Source organism: Armigeres subalbatus, chromosome 1 (genome assembly GCF_024139115.2).
Source record: "Armigeres subalbatus isolate Guangzhou_Male chromosome 1, GZ_Asu_2, whole genome shotgun sequence".
Taxonomy (NCBI): domain Eukaryota; kingdom Metazoa; phylum Arthropoda; class Insecta; order Diptera; family Culicidae; genus Armigeres; species Armigeres subalbatus.
This window is the reverse complement of record NC_085139.1, coordinates 451208-466600: the sequence shown is the minus strand read 5'-3', so window position 1 is coordinate 466600 and position 15393 is coordinate 451208. Positions and strand designations below refer to the sequence as shown.

General features: G+C 37.8%; 1 protein-coding gene and 1 long non-coding RNA gene across 6 annotated transcripts in view; one reads left to right on the top strand and one right to left on the bottom strand.

Moving 5' to 3' along the window:
* The window catches only part of LOC134219500 (uncharacterized), a 70700-nt gene that overhangs the window by 10208 nt on the left and 45099 nt on the right, over positions 1-15393 (bottom strand). For 2 of the 5 annotated variants that reach the window (XR_009981596.1, XR_009981594.1), the window contains exon 4: positions 4782-5135. The exons of 1 other annotated variant lie outside the window; for it this stretch is intronic. This is a non-coding gene — a long non-coding RNA (uncharacterized LOC134219500). Of the gene's footprint in view, positions 1-4780; positions 5136-15393 lie in introns of those variants that run through there. 2 more of the 5 variants (XR_009981592.1, XR_009981586.1) reach the window with 2 other exon arrangements.
* The window catches only part of LOC134219450 (homeotic protein Sex combs reduced), a 61601-nt gene that overhangs the window by 27674 nt on the left and 18534 nt on the right, over positions 1-15393 (top strand). The window lies entirely within an intron of this gene.

Sequence of the window (15393 nt, the reverse complement as noted above, 5' to 3'; positions counted from 1 at the left end):
AGGTGATGGTCTTTCGTGTTTGCTATTCAACATCGCTTTGGAAGGGTAATACGAAGAGCAGGGATTAACACGAGTGGTACAATTTTCAATAAGTCCGTCCAGCTATTTGGTTTCGCCGACGACATAGATATTATGGCACGTAACTTTGAGAAGATGGAGGAAGCCTACATCAGACTGAAGAGGGAAGCTAAGCGGATCGGACTAGTCATCAACACGTCGAAGACGAAGTACATGATAGGAAGAGGTTCAAGAGAAGACAATGTGAGCCACCCACCGCGAGTTTGCATCGGTGGTGACGAAATCGAGGTGGTAGAAGAATTTGTGTACTTGGGCTCACTGGTGACTGCCGAAAATGACACCAGCATAGAAATTCGGAGACGCATAGTGGCTGGAAATCGTACGTACTTTGGACTCCGCAAGACGCTCCGATCGAATAGAGTTCGCCGCCGTACCAAACTGACAATCTACAAAACGCTAATTAGACCGGTAGTCCTCTACGGACACGAGACCTGGACGATGCTCGTGGAGGACCAACGCGCACTTGGAGTTTTCGAAAGGAAAGTGCTGCGTACCATCTATGGTGGGGTGCAGATGGCGGACGGTACGTGGAGGAGGCGAATGAACCACGAATTGCATCAGCTGTTGGGAGAACCATCCATCGTTCACACCGCGAAAATCGGACGACTGCGATGGGCCGGGCACGTAGCCAGAATGTCGGACAGTAACCCGGTGAAAATGGTTCTCGACAACGATCCGACGGGCACAAGAAGGCGAGGTGCGCAGCGGGCAAGGTGGATCGATCAGGTGGAAGATGACTTGCGGACCCTCCGTAGACTGCGTGGTTGGCGACGTGTAGCCATGGACCGAGCCGAATGGAGAAGACTCTTATATACCGCACAGGCCACTTCGGCCTTAGTCTGATTAAATAATAATAATAATTTAACCCCAACATCAATGAAATCAGGCAACATTTTCAAACCGTTGGACGCCACTAAGCCAAACATCATGACACCAGCCGGACTAGTTTGGAATTTAAACTTCACTTTTTCGATAATATCCGCAATTTTCTTCGGTGAAATGAACCGGTCCGTGCGACCATTGGCGTCAGCATCGATGCTGAATAGTTTTTCGCGTCTGAGAACAGAATTATATTTTTTTTCCTTGTTCAGAAAAGAAAGCAATCTTTTTGAACGAGTCATAATTTCACGAGTCAAATATTTCTTTAATGCAATCTCTGTTGTAAGTGCGAAGGTTGCCTAAGTTTTGTCCTAATACTTTCAATGGAATGCGTTGTTGATTTTTCTGTCATTGTAATAAAGATTCTTAAGTTTTATAATTTTATATCTTTCTGTGCCAGAATTATATAGCGAGAGCCAAAAGCTCCATAGGAATTTGATCAACTGTTTTGCGGCATACCTTGCGATTAACTCGAAGATTTTCGAAAGAATGGTCGTTCGAAATTTCATTGACCGGATTTGTGTACATGTGCTCATTTTGATGTAGTTACTTCAGTTTTTTTTTAAGCGGATGGAAGTTTAATAGAACAGAAATATTTATATCCTAATACAATTATGTTTTTATGTTTCTGCGACCAGGATACTAGTCAAACAAATGTAGAACAAATTTATTATTTTAAGCTAGCAACTGAATTAGCATTGATTTTAGCTTAAAAATCGAGAAAATTTTCCCGGGGGACTAACTTAAATATTTCGATGCTTTGCTGAACAAATGGTCATAGATGTGATCTTCTTCTTCTTATTGGCATAACATCCCCACACTGGGACAGAGCCTCCTCGCAGCTTAGTGTTCATTAAGCTTTTCCACAGTTATTAACTGCGAGGTTTCTAAGCCAGGTTACCATTTTTGCATTCGTATATCATGAGGCTAACACGATGATACTTTTATGCCCAGGGAAGTCGAGACAATTTCCAATCCGAAAATTGTCTAGACCGGCACCGGGAATCGAACTCAGCCACCCTCAGCATGGTCTTGCTTTGTAGCCGCGCGTCTTAGCGCACCGCTAAGGAGGGCTCCATAGATGTGATAACGTAACAAAAATATGTTTATAGAATTCATAATCAAAATTAAGAAATATGTAGGAAATATGTAAATGAAATAAAAACTGACTAAGTTGGAATTACTTTTCAAAATTTTCTGGGGGGGGGGGGCACAATTAGGTCTTGAAGGGGGCAGGCACCCACCGCCCCCCCCCCCCCCCTTATTTACGCCAATGGTTGGTACTCAAAGTTCTATACAAAGTTATCTTAATCCGGATCCGGGTAAAATCAATCTGACAAAAGAATATCAATCCGTATCGGACGACGCTCCGTATCGTTTTGAAGCAGATCAACAAATTCCAAACATCTTTTTATTTGGTGTTCAGTGACCAAAAAGCGAACAACCATAATAATCGGTCTCATCGAGGTACAGTACGAGTCTTTCTCGTGCAGAGTACTGCACAATGGGATCTTGCCCGATCCCATCTTAGTCGTGGCTGATATGAGACCAGAATGTACTCTGTTCTTCGACAAGACTCTGCTGATAGGTGCGGTTGACTGTGAACCAAACCGAGGGTTTGCTATGGCAGCCTCTAACTTGAACGACTTCGAATTGAATGACGACGTTGCACATCAAGCCGGTGCTCTGATATGCAGAGTAAGCCCAACGACCTTCCAAAAGCTGATCATCGTCAGGTTAAGTCATCTACGTCAACATAACCAAATCATTGGTTCTGAACACGGCGATCCCAACAGATAGGCAACCTATAGAGAACGTTGAAAACTTTCAATATCTTGGCTACCAAATTTCATCAGACGACGGTATGAATTCTAACGAAAATGTGTGCTGCTGTACAATAATTCGAGCAGGGTGTGCTCGATTATTTGGATCTTAAACAACGAGCTCCATTAGCGCTTAGGGCGCATGTTACGCAGGTGTGGAAACAAAATCTGCAAACAAGCGTTAGATCGGAACCCAACGCGATCAATCCGTTGTTTGTATGCTGAAGTTTTCTGGGCCGGGAAGGGTTGTTATCTCATATAAGAAATTTCTGCATAACTCGAAAACTAATCGAAAAAAGAACCAAATTTGGCATGTGACGGTTTTTTGAAGGCAAGTAATATTTCTGTGTTGGTTTGAGTCCCCTACCCCCTGTGGAACGAAACCAAATTTGTCATGTGAAGAAGACAAAATGTTTTGGCGAACTTATTCATTTTGGGCGAGAATAAGTTAGACGGGTCAGCTAGTAGGTAATTAAAAAATGTGCTGGCTGTCTTCTTCTCAGGCGTTCAAGGTGTTTAATACGGAGTTGGTTCTTCTCCGCATACAACTTTTAATGGCTTTCTTACATCGCCTAGTGTAGGCGACTTCAATCATCGCTTGACCATCAACCCTTATAAGTTTATTCTGCTCACTGATGCCCCTTCATGTCCTCCATTTAATAAAGACTGGAAGTAATCTTTCCAGTGTTGGTAAAATCTTACTCTAATCTCAATAATAAAGAACACATAAAAAATAAGTAATAAGGCTCATTGACGAGTCTAAACTTGGAGTCGACCGGGCAAATTACGCCACCCGAGATGCGGTAATCAAAATCAAGTGTTAATTTGAATTTGATTGTTGATTCCGAAAAAAAAGCTTGTGTACAATTTCATACAGTTATAAGGATTAGTATGTAAATTAGTATGAAAAAAACTTATTTCAATTTTTTGATGAGCCATCGTATTCCGTTCTATTGAATTCTATAAATTTCAGCCAAATCGGTCATCGTTTGGACAGTGCTAAACTTATTGGAAGTTTATATGGAAAAATGTATGGAGAAACATTGAAAGACAGTAATTAAAGGCTAGATTGCGTCATTTACAATGAAGATCTGTAATACTTATTCAGCTCTTGCAAAATATAATACAGAAGATAGTTTGAATGTACTGGTGTGCACGTGCACGATAAAAATTCGAAGCAAAATGAAGTTGCGCCAGAGTCTAAAAATTTATTCAACGGGCAATAACAATTTAATTTTTTTTAACTTTCTATTTCAGGAGAAAAAGTAATTTTGATTGATTCGAAACGAATCAAACTCTGATACACCTTTGAACTAATGCGAACCAAGGTTTGATACTCCAATATACAATTTATAGATTTTTCGCTATCCTTGATTTGCATTTCTGCTGGATACAGATACAGAGAATAACACCTTGTGATATATACACACTCAAGCGCTGAAAAAAAAATCGCAGGTCACGAAGGGATTCACGAACTTTGTTGTGCATGTTGGAATCAGTAAAACAAAACAACACTCATCCCACCCATTTGCCATGAATAAGCAATTGTTCATCACTTTTTTTCCTCAGAAATCGTAAAGATTTTTGACCACTGCTAAAGTCAAGAAATTATCATGCAACAAGAAACACGCAGAAATCGTTTAGGTTAACGTAGGTTTTACAGAACAGAGCGGCCTCAGCATGCAATGTGAATGCGCGATGGTGCGGTGGCGATGGAACGGGAATATTACGAACCAAAAGAAAATGGCAAATTTAAAATTAATTTAAAATTGCACGCCATTGCCTTTGGTAGTCTTCTCTCCGGCTGGCTGTTATTAGACAGAACCACATGACCTGGGTGGAATTAAAAGCAAAAGCGAGAAAAATAACATCAGCAAAACAGGTTATGAACATGTCTACAAGGTGCCGGTTCTTTTGGGAGTCGATGAACAGAAACCCTTAAAGCTTAAACATAAATCGATCAGATATTTTTATTTCTTATCATCCATTTCAATGGATTTTTTTCTAAATATAGTCAGTTCCATTACGTGCCTAGGAAATTTATAGCGCAATTCTGATTTACTTTTAAAAAAATATTCTATCAAAATAGGTTTTAATCATCTAACTTTCTTTTTGAAACTTGAACATATTCGATACCAAATTATTGATTCAAAACAAATTACAAACATACAAACGAATGCATTGAAGGTTGAGCTACTTTTAAGCTTCACGCAACTAACTAGTGGAGAAGCATAAACAACAATCTTTTCAATCTACTACAGCAATAAATCTTTACCAACTGAAGAAGGCTAGCCACAGTCAGTCGCGACGTGAAGAAGCAGCGCGAAGAAATCCAATGCTGCGGAAGAAGGGGTGCTGAAATCAAAAAGAAAACTTGAATGAAGATCGGAGAAGAGGCTTATAAAATATGTTTTGTAAACGTTTTTACACGTCATAAAATATTGTGTTAACTCTATACCCGTAGCATTTAAATCCAGCACGCTATATTCGAGCCCATACTTCCGTATCATCATAAACACGTTTTTATTTTTGCGGCAGCCCACAACATTTTGCATGCCTAAAGTGCATTTAAGAATTGGGTGGTAGTGGATTGCATGCTTTTCGCTGTCTGATTTTGTATATGCCTGTTGACACATAGTCAATATTGGAAGTAGAGTTCCTCTAGAGTTCTAGCATCACTATGCTTTTAAAAAAACGAAGGGTTTCTATGTTTAAAATTAATGATCATTTGACATAATTTTAGAGTATGTAGTACTTTTAGTATATACCTACCTCAATGAACCTGAAAGCTTTTGCGATCGATAACTCTAACTGTGAAATTAAACATTCCGCGGTGTCAGGCATCTTACACTACTAATCTAGTTAACAGTCATAGTCCGAAATTAAATGGAAATGATTACTATGAGAACCTATAAGATATAGGGGAAATGTTCCGTTTTCCATCTCACTGAACATATATTCATCTCATCGCAAAACAGAGAAATACAGCACCGATCTTGTCGCTTCTTTTTGCCAACTGCTGACAAAAATCACAAAAATAAATAACAAATCAAATACTTTTTCATTGCTTTGTTTTTGATGGGATGGAAATGGGAGCTATGATATGAAGTGCCGAACCGTTCCCCTAAATGAGAATTACATAGAAATCAATGAAAATTCTATATTGGCCACTGCATGACTAAACCAATAACACTCTGTTTCATATATAGAAAACGAAAATTGGAGCAGTCGCTAAAAGTGACATAATTGTTTGGGTTTTGTGTTGAACTTGTCGATGTATTTTGTTTTGACATCGGCTTTAGGAAAATATTTTTGCGCTCTTTAAGATCTTCCACGATCAAATGCTACGTGGACGATGGTGACGACGACAAGTGACAAAACGGTGACAGTCGACAAGCTAACAAACGGAGAGTATCTAAACGACGATTAGTACCCACAGCTGTGCAGTTGGACGGTGCTTCTGTGGTGCGACTACGACTGTGAGTTTACATCACTGGATGAGAACATGTTTCTCAACCGTCTGATCCTCTACTACAAGTGAAGCACCCTCAAGACGATGGTGAGCTGTGTGAATATCGTGAACTTGATCGGCTTGTAGCTTAATATTCTCACTGACGGCCGTGTTTTTGTCAATTCAAATATTTGTGCCTTGTGGAAGCTGTAGACGTTTTATGGGAAAGTGGCTGTAAATGCATCTGTTGGAAAGGTTGCAAAATGCACACTCTGAATGAATCGCAATCTTGTTTAAAACATCACAGATACAGCAGCAGAACTGTACAGATAATAAGTTTACAGATGTTCAGTTATTTTAAAACTAAAACAGTGAAAAAATCATTGAAAATTTTCGAAACAATTATTCTTTCGTTGAGAATATGGTGAAATTGGCAGAAATTTTTTAGTTTTGAATATATTTTCAAGTTTGAATTATGGCTTTTTAAGTAAATTTTTTCCTTCATAATTTTCATAACGAAGACCTTCTATGATATTTATTCACAACATGTTAACCTAGAACATTCATTTTGATTGCAGCATATACTACTATAATCCCCTTTTAACTCTGGTTACGTTTATAAGCGTATGATTCAGAAGATTTAGCTAACAATGTCTGATGGTCAGATATCATAATATCAACCTTCATCAGCTTGTTTATATAAATTTAACGTATAATTACTGATGTGCAGAGCGTGAGTCAGTGGCGTTTCCCTAACCTCAATCTACCTGTGCACTGAGTTTAAATTTAAGGAATTGGTGTGTGGAAATGACTAGAATAACTAGATTTTGATTAGTATAAACGACTCTGATAATTTTCTTTTCAATTTGGGCCGTCAAAATATCAAAATTTTCACTTTTTGGGTCAGTGCACAGTAGGGTGGCTCAAATTAGTATCAGAAAAACTTTTTTCAATTTTTTGATGGGCCGCCCTTTTATTCGGTTCTATTTGACGCCCTGATACTCTGGACGAAATTCCAGCCAAATCGGTCAACGTTTGGGCGGTGCTAAACTCGTTGGAAGTTTATATGCAAAAATGTATGCAGAAACATTCAAAAACAGTGATTTGCAGTTGGACGGCACAACTTATGATGAAGAACTATGATACCCATTCAGATCTTTAAGAATTTAATACAGAATGTTATGCAGAAAACCGCGATAAAGTGGTGCGACGTACAGTCTGCATAGTGCATATAGACTAATGTAGTAAACTCTTTTATTATTAAAATAATGCTTCTTCACTAAAATGTTAATACAAATTGATTCGTACTAACTTCCACACCGGAATAGTGAGGATTTTATTGTAAAATTGTGGCTCAAAATAAATCGCTTGGTCCAACTTGAAAAGTTGGGAAAAAGTGCAAATAATATGTGTCGTTCGAATGCACATCTGAAATCATCTTTGAGGCCAAATGCAATTTGCTATATTTGCTGTATTGATAAGAGCACGATATAATCATGCAAGCAATGGGTCTGGATTCAGCTTCTAATGCAATTTATTGCAGGCAAATCGGATGATGCTAAGAATCCAAAAGTATGTCTCACATTTTTGTATCCACACATACATACATACATACATACATACAAACATCACCTCAATTCGTTGAGCTGAGTCGATAGGTGTATAACACTATGGGTCTCCGAGCCTTGTATGTATGTATGTATGTATCTTCAATCTAACCCCCACTGTCCGACAGTGGTATTATGGAAGAAAGCTGTCTTTAATGAAGTCAGCTTTAGCCCGGGAGTTAGAAGGTGCTAGCTCTACTGCAGCTCCAGTGACCCAATTCAGACTGCCTGGTAACTCACGTCCAGTCCGAGGTCACTTTCACTAGCAATAAGCCCCGCCTGTTTATGCTACCATTATCAATTGGATAAATGGATCCATAAACAAACTTCCGGATTTTTTAATCCAGCGCGCATTTAATTTTGGAACCATATAAAAACATATTGAAACAATCTCACCAAATTGATCCAATCACTTCCACGAACAATTAACTTCACACATCCCCGTATACACAAACGACTTCGCGCACTCAATTAAGAAATACACTTTATTAAATGTAAATTCTAAACTTCAAAACACGCTAGTACATGCAAAATATAAACATCAGCCGAATCTGTTTCTTGCGCGAACGAACAAAAACGTGACAGCAAATTCAAAACCAACCATCCACGCGCATGGCTTGCTGCGATTTTCACACTATGGGTCTCCGAGCCTTCTATCAAAATTTTGGTTTCAAAGCGAACCTATAGCTTTTCCGTATACTTTGTATACGAGAAAGGCAAAACACTTAAATAAAGGAAACACGTATCATCATGCTTGGCACACAGTATACAAATTTGTTAGCACCATAATTTGAACCTATTTGTGTTTTTTTTTTGTTCGGGTGAGCTGCTGCGTCCATTACATTGAACTTTTGTAGTATAATCATGTATAGCACGAGTCTTTTTACTACATTGCTATTGAGCAGAAATAATGCAGTCGTTTTTTATTCAGGTACTAGCAGACCCGACGAACTTCTTTTCGCCTAAAATTGATGTATTCTCCGATTTTAAATTCGGGAAATGAGAAGCATCTTAAGTTTACCAGAAACACATGTCACTGACATTACGTTGGTAAAAATATGCTAACTTACTGCAAGATTGACGCACAAAGTTAAACAGCAACACTTCTTTTCAAATTCAACATGGCGAATAGATCGAGTCACGTTGAGTAGTTTTATAGCAGTGATCCAAATTGGTTTTATGACGCATTTGAAAGTAAATAATAAAACTATTAATAAAACGTAAAAGTTTTCAAACGGATAAGTTTTAAAACATGGTTTATATGAGTTTTATGGATATCTCAAGAGTGATATAAAACCTTTGTTCGTTAGCATTGTTTATGACCACCATAAAACAAAAAGTTTTAATTATTCCCACAATAAAACCTTATTCAAATTCATATAAAACCCAACAGTCACAGAATTCAGGAAAAAGTGAGATTTCAACCTAAAGGTCAAACATATTTTTGCTTTACTTTATAAGGTTCGAATTCGTTTTTGTACAGAGATTTAATTTCATTGCGTTTGGCATTTAGAAATCTCATCTCACAGAGTGTTTAGTAGATCTACCAAATCGGCTTCTTTCCTAATTGATGAGTGCTCTAAAGCTTGGAGAATCATTGTTAATATTAAAAATAAAAAAAAAAATACTATATAAATTAAGAAAAAATCTTGTAGTGTCATGTCGTCAGGTTCGAAACCAGCCTAAGTTAGATTGAGTTGCATTTTTATAATTCACTCCATTGACTACATCTAAAAAGTTGGAATAGGAGGTTCATCTAAAAGCAAATTATAGTCGTTTCATACTCTTTTGATTGTCACTTATAAGTATTATCATGAATAAACAGAGCTAGAGCATTGTTTGGTAGATCCTACTCCATAATATACCACGAAAAGGTATCTACCAAGCGTTACGAGAAAACCGATTTGGTTGCTGCAGCTCAAATGTGATTTAAATTCAATTGTTTATAAGTAATAAATGACTACTTAATCTATAATAATTGAAACAAGTGTGTTATGTCTAATAATTTGGACAAGGGGATTGTGTCTTTCACAGGGAAGGTGTCAAAACTTCGTCTAAATAACACATTTTCTTCAATAGTTAAATACTCAGCAGCGATTTATGACTAAAATACCAAAGACTAAACAAATGTATATAAGTAACAGTAACCTCAAAGGGGGGCCTTCCTTAGCCGTGCGGTAAGATGTGCGGCAAGACTATGCTGAGGGTGGCTGGGTTCGATTCCCGGTGCCGGTGTAGGCAATTTTTGGATTGGAAACTATCTCGGCTTCCCTGGGCATAAAAGTATCATCGTGTTAGCCTCATGATATACGAATGCAAAAATGGTACCCTGGCTTAGAAACCTCGCAGTTAATAACTGTGGAAGTGCTTAATGAACACTATGCTGCGAGGCGGCTCTGTCCTAGTGTGGGGATGTAATGCCAATAAGAAGAACAACCTCTGTGGCATTTGTGTGTTGCTTTGAATACATGCATAAGATGGCATCGAAGGCTCTCAATTGATAACTATTGGAATTTAAATAGAACACTAAATTGGTAGGCTAGTTTTTTTTTCGTTAAATATCTTGGCTGCGCATATACACACCACATGTTTCGAAATAGACAAATTGACATCAAATTAGCGAGAAGAAATCCATGCGTCTTGAAGGGACTTGATCACTTAACCTTCTACTCTCTAGATGGTCGTGAAAAACCCTACACACCAAGAAAAGGTCGCGTTTGCGGAAAAGCCATCTCCACCGAGGGCGTACGAGGAGGTGAAGGTTGGTACTTGGATTCTGATGGCTTTTCAACAAACGCGACCTTTAAGTGATCTTGTTGTGGAGAGGTTATCGCACCTATGGTGTCAGGCCATTGGCCGAATGGTCATTAGACCGAACAGTCATTTGGCCGAATGGCCATTAGGCCGAATTAGCAAAAAGAAGCAAAAAGTGAAAATTAGAAGTTCTTTCTTCACCTTACCCCTTCTTCCTTCTCCCTTGTTGCATTTTCCTTCTTACTTCTTTACTTTCTTCTTCCTTTTTACTTCTTTCCTCTTTATTCTTCCTTCTTCCTTCTGCTTTCTTCCTTCTTCCTTCCTTCTTACTTCTTTACTTCCTTCTTCCTTCTTCCTTATTTCTTCTTCCTTCTTCCTTCTTCATTCTTCATTCTTCCTATTTCCTTCTTCCTTCTTACCTCGTTCTTCCTTCTTCATTATTTCTTCTTCCTTCTTCCCTCTTTCTTCTTCCTTCTTCCTTCTTACTTCATACTTCTTACTTCTTTACTTCCTTCATTTTTCTTTCTTCTTTCTTCTTCCTCCTTCCTTGATCCTTCTTCCTTCTTCCTTCTTCATTATTTCTATTTCCTTCTTCCTTCTACCTTCTTTCTATTTCCTTCCTTCTTCCTTCTTCCTTTTTCCTTCTTCCTTATTCCTTCTTCCTTCTTTTTTCTTCCTTCGTCCTTCTTCCTTCTCCCTTTTCCTTCTTCCTTTTTCCTACTTCCTTATTTCTTCTTCTTTCTTCCTTTTTCCTTCTTCCTTCTTCCTTCTTCCCTCTTCTCTCTTCCTTCTTATTTCTTCCTTCTTTCTTCTTCCTTCTTCTATCTCCATTCTTCTTTCTTCCGTCTTCCTTCCGTTCTTCTTCTTTCGTTCTTTCTTTGTTTTTCCTTCTTCCTTCTTCTTTCTTACTTCTTTACTTCTTTCTTACCCTTTTCTTCTTCCTTCTTCATTCTTCCTACTTCCTTTTTCCTTCTCACTTCTTCCTTCTTCCTTCCTCCTTCCTTCTACCTTCTTCCTTATTCCTTCTTCCTTCTTCCTTTTTCCTTCTTCCTTCTTCCTTCTTCCTTTTTCCTTCTTACTTCTTCCTTCTTTCTTTTTCCTTCTTCCTTCTTCCTCCTTTTTGCTTTTTTCTTCTTTCGTTATTCTTCATCCTCACATCGCACTACTCACTTCTCACTCCCCAGTTCTCATTAGGCCTAATGGCCATTCGGCTTAGTGACCATTCGGCCTAATGACCCAGCATCCGCAACTATCTAGATAGTAGGAGGTTGAGGGTTTAAATCCCTCCAAGACACGTGGATTCGCAAATTTCACATCATTTTGTCCATTTCTAAACATTTGCTGTTGTGCATCTGCGCAGCCAAGATATTGAACAAAACCGTTATTAATCCACCTAGTGGTGATGGTGTCTTTGTCGTGCAAATAAAAAAATAGTGTTTTGGCCATAACGGTTAAGGATAAGTGCCTCAAAAATAAGTGACACTTTTTTACGCGGTTTTCTTTATAAAACCCAGATTAATCCACCTAGCGAAAATGGTGCCTTTCTCGTATGTTATAAAAATAGTAAAAAATTTTGGCCATAACTTCTGAGCCCATAGTCCGATCTGGCCAATAGGAGAATGGGACAGAATTCTGCGTCGAATGCAACTTGTTGCGAGCAAATCGGTTAAGGATAAGTGCTTAAAAAATGAGTGAGAATTTTGTACGTGTTTCTAATGTAAAAAAATGAATTTTGGCCATAACTTCGTAACTCATAGTCTGATTAGGCCAATTTTTAATACGAAACAATGGGACAGGATTCTGCGTTGAATGCAACATGTTGCAAGAAAGGATAATTATAAGTGCCTAAAAAATGAGTGAGATTGTTTTGCGCATACACATACACATATAGATTGGAAAAATGCTCAAGGACATACATAAAAAATATTTTTAAATAGGAAAACATTATTTCTGATTCAACCACATGCATGACATTAGTATTGAAATTAAAAAATAAACATAACATGAAAAACACACTGAATTCGTTTGAAAGATGCTCAAAACTCACTGTACAATGCTTCTGTGCACACACGTTTAGCACGTTCGAATACAATAATAATATTAGGTCACCAGACAGTTTAAGCAATCGCGAAAATCAATAAACTTTTAAAAGAGCTAGTTCTTAACACTATAGCAGCACGAACCAGACCACCGGCCCATGAATAGTTAATGGAACCAAAACAAACGGAAAGGAGGACCGGATAAAATAAAGTGGCATAAAAACGTACTATATCAGACATTCATCAATCAACTGAGACAATGGTTATTATGACAGCTTCACATGTACAATCGAATAAGCTTTTACGCATCCACTACAGAGTGGGATCTTGCTAGCTTGTTCAGCCTGAAGATTTGCGTCAGTTTCCTTAATACGGATCTCATCTTCAACATGCTAAAGATGTTCTGCGTCTCCTATACTGACCTTCGTTCATTCAAGAACGAAAGAAAGTATCGTGAAGTGCTGCTTACGCCCGGCATGGCAGTAGAAATCGTTTTTCGAAGGGGGATTAGCAAAACGTGAACGATGATGTCGGTTTGGTGTCTTCCCACGTAACACCTGAATTTTTCCTTGGTTTCAACCGTGGCTGATGTCAGTTGTCACATCGAGTTGAATTGAGAAACTGACAAAGTTCTCCATCCCACAACTATATTTATGATGACCGCAACGGATAAAGATGATGATGGTAGAGAGGTGTGAAACTCAATTAATCCAATGCAATCAAATTGCTTTTAAATAAATGGAAATTTTTGCAGCATTACTACAAGACATTCCAATAAAGTAGTCGAGCGTAACTCATTAATCATTCGGAAAGGGACACCCCACCCGAGCAAAAATGAATAACTAATTGATAACAAATTCTATTATCCGGTTATCGAACATATTGATAACTGAACTTGTTATCATTTTGGCTGAATTAACAGCCAACATAACAAAAATGATACCAGAATTTTGTTCCTGAAATAACTACCTGAAAACAAATTAGGTTATCACTGATACCAAATTGATAACACATTTTGTTATACTCAAATAACTAATTTAGTTATTATTTAGTTATCAGCCATCTCTGTTTTATCGACCAAAATAATTAAATCTTCTTTACCGACTTCGTTACGCATTAAAAAAAATGTTGGCATTCACTGGGATTCGAACTCGAATCGAATGATTGCACGGCGTCGTCTCTAGGCACTCACCCATTTACGCTTTCTTGAGGAGCAGGAGAGAAGAGCACTACGCTTTCTACGATCATGCATTTACCGAAGACTATTTATAATCACATCATGATGCCATAAGCATTTATGTGAATAACAGTCGGCTGGACTCTGCAGAGTGCAAAGCAGAATAACTTATTAATAACAAACTTAATTACCCAGTTATATTGATAACTAGAATTGTTATCTTTCTGGTTGAATTACAGGTCACCATAACAAAAATGATAACCGAAATGGATTTAATTCAAAACACCGAACCGGCAATCAATTAGCATAAATACGGTTCATCGTCCTTTTATTGAATACATTTTGTTTTAAGTTGAGACCAATTAAATAATATAGGCTTAGGTTAGTTTTTCTCTCTTATATTATCAATCATTAGGTTGTTAGCAGCGCCATGCTATAAAACGATTTCGTTTATAAGTTCAAACTAAACCAAAATCTTTCATGTTTTCATATGCATATATAAACATAAACACTGCTGATCCCAGGAAGAATTATTCCGTGAAAAAATGTTGCTATACGGTGGATCCATGGCCGGACAGTTTTCGGGGGCCCTAAATGTACGGAAAAGGTTGATTTTGGTACATAAGGTTATGTGGGAGCCCGGGGCCATGGCCACGCGGAATTAGGATTCGTATGAAAATGTCATATGGGTAGGTACCTAGTCCACAACGCCCATTTTCGCTTACAATGTCTGGCGGGTATATTTTTTGGGCTTCTGTGATAGTCCATTCCAACACCTTCCAAAGGATTTTCTATTTCACATCTCGATATTTCCATGAGTCGACCGTCCTTTCAACATGGAGGTGATCTTGCTCGTTTGCGTTCAAACCTAATAGGTTTAAACTGTCAATAGTTGAACAATTAGTCTTTGGTTGAGCACATTGCTAAATCGACTAAAGTGCGAGCATGATTGTTTTCTCCACAACACACCAGATCGTTAAAATTTCTCGATTATCCGACATATTTCAACTTTTGTGTTAATTCCTTTGTTGGCAGAGAAATAATCAAATCAGTAGATATCGTTAGTAACGAGGAAAATCACAGTCTGCTTAGACGAAAATTTCAGTTAAGTGTTTGAAAACAGCTCTTGTCACACTATTCATATTCATATTCAATTCATAGAATAGGCCGGGTACATTTAGCAGAAGGGTCATTCCATACCAAGTGACCGAACCACTTGTAATCGACTTTCACCGATTTTAATCAAATTTCGTGGATTTGTTTATCTATCGATTATATGTAAAAATCCAAATTTATTTGATGATTGGACAACCCCTCGGCAAATGGGAGCACCCCCCGTTTTTGACGATTTGTAAAAACCATATTTTTGAACAACTCATATCTCGGACAATTGTTAAGCTACAAATAACTTCTTTTTATGCATTTTGAAGAGAATTCTTCAAACTTTTTGAGAAAAATATCGATTTTGAGTAAAAGTGTTGCCAACTCTATTGTTTTTGCGTTTTAAGTATAAAATCGTATTTTTCTGCCAATGAGTATATTTTTATTTAAAAAATAACACCAGCATCGTGTTCTCCAGAAAATT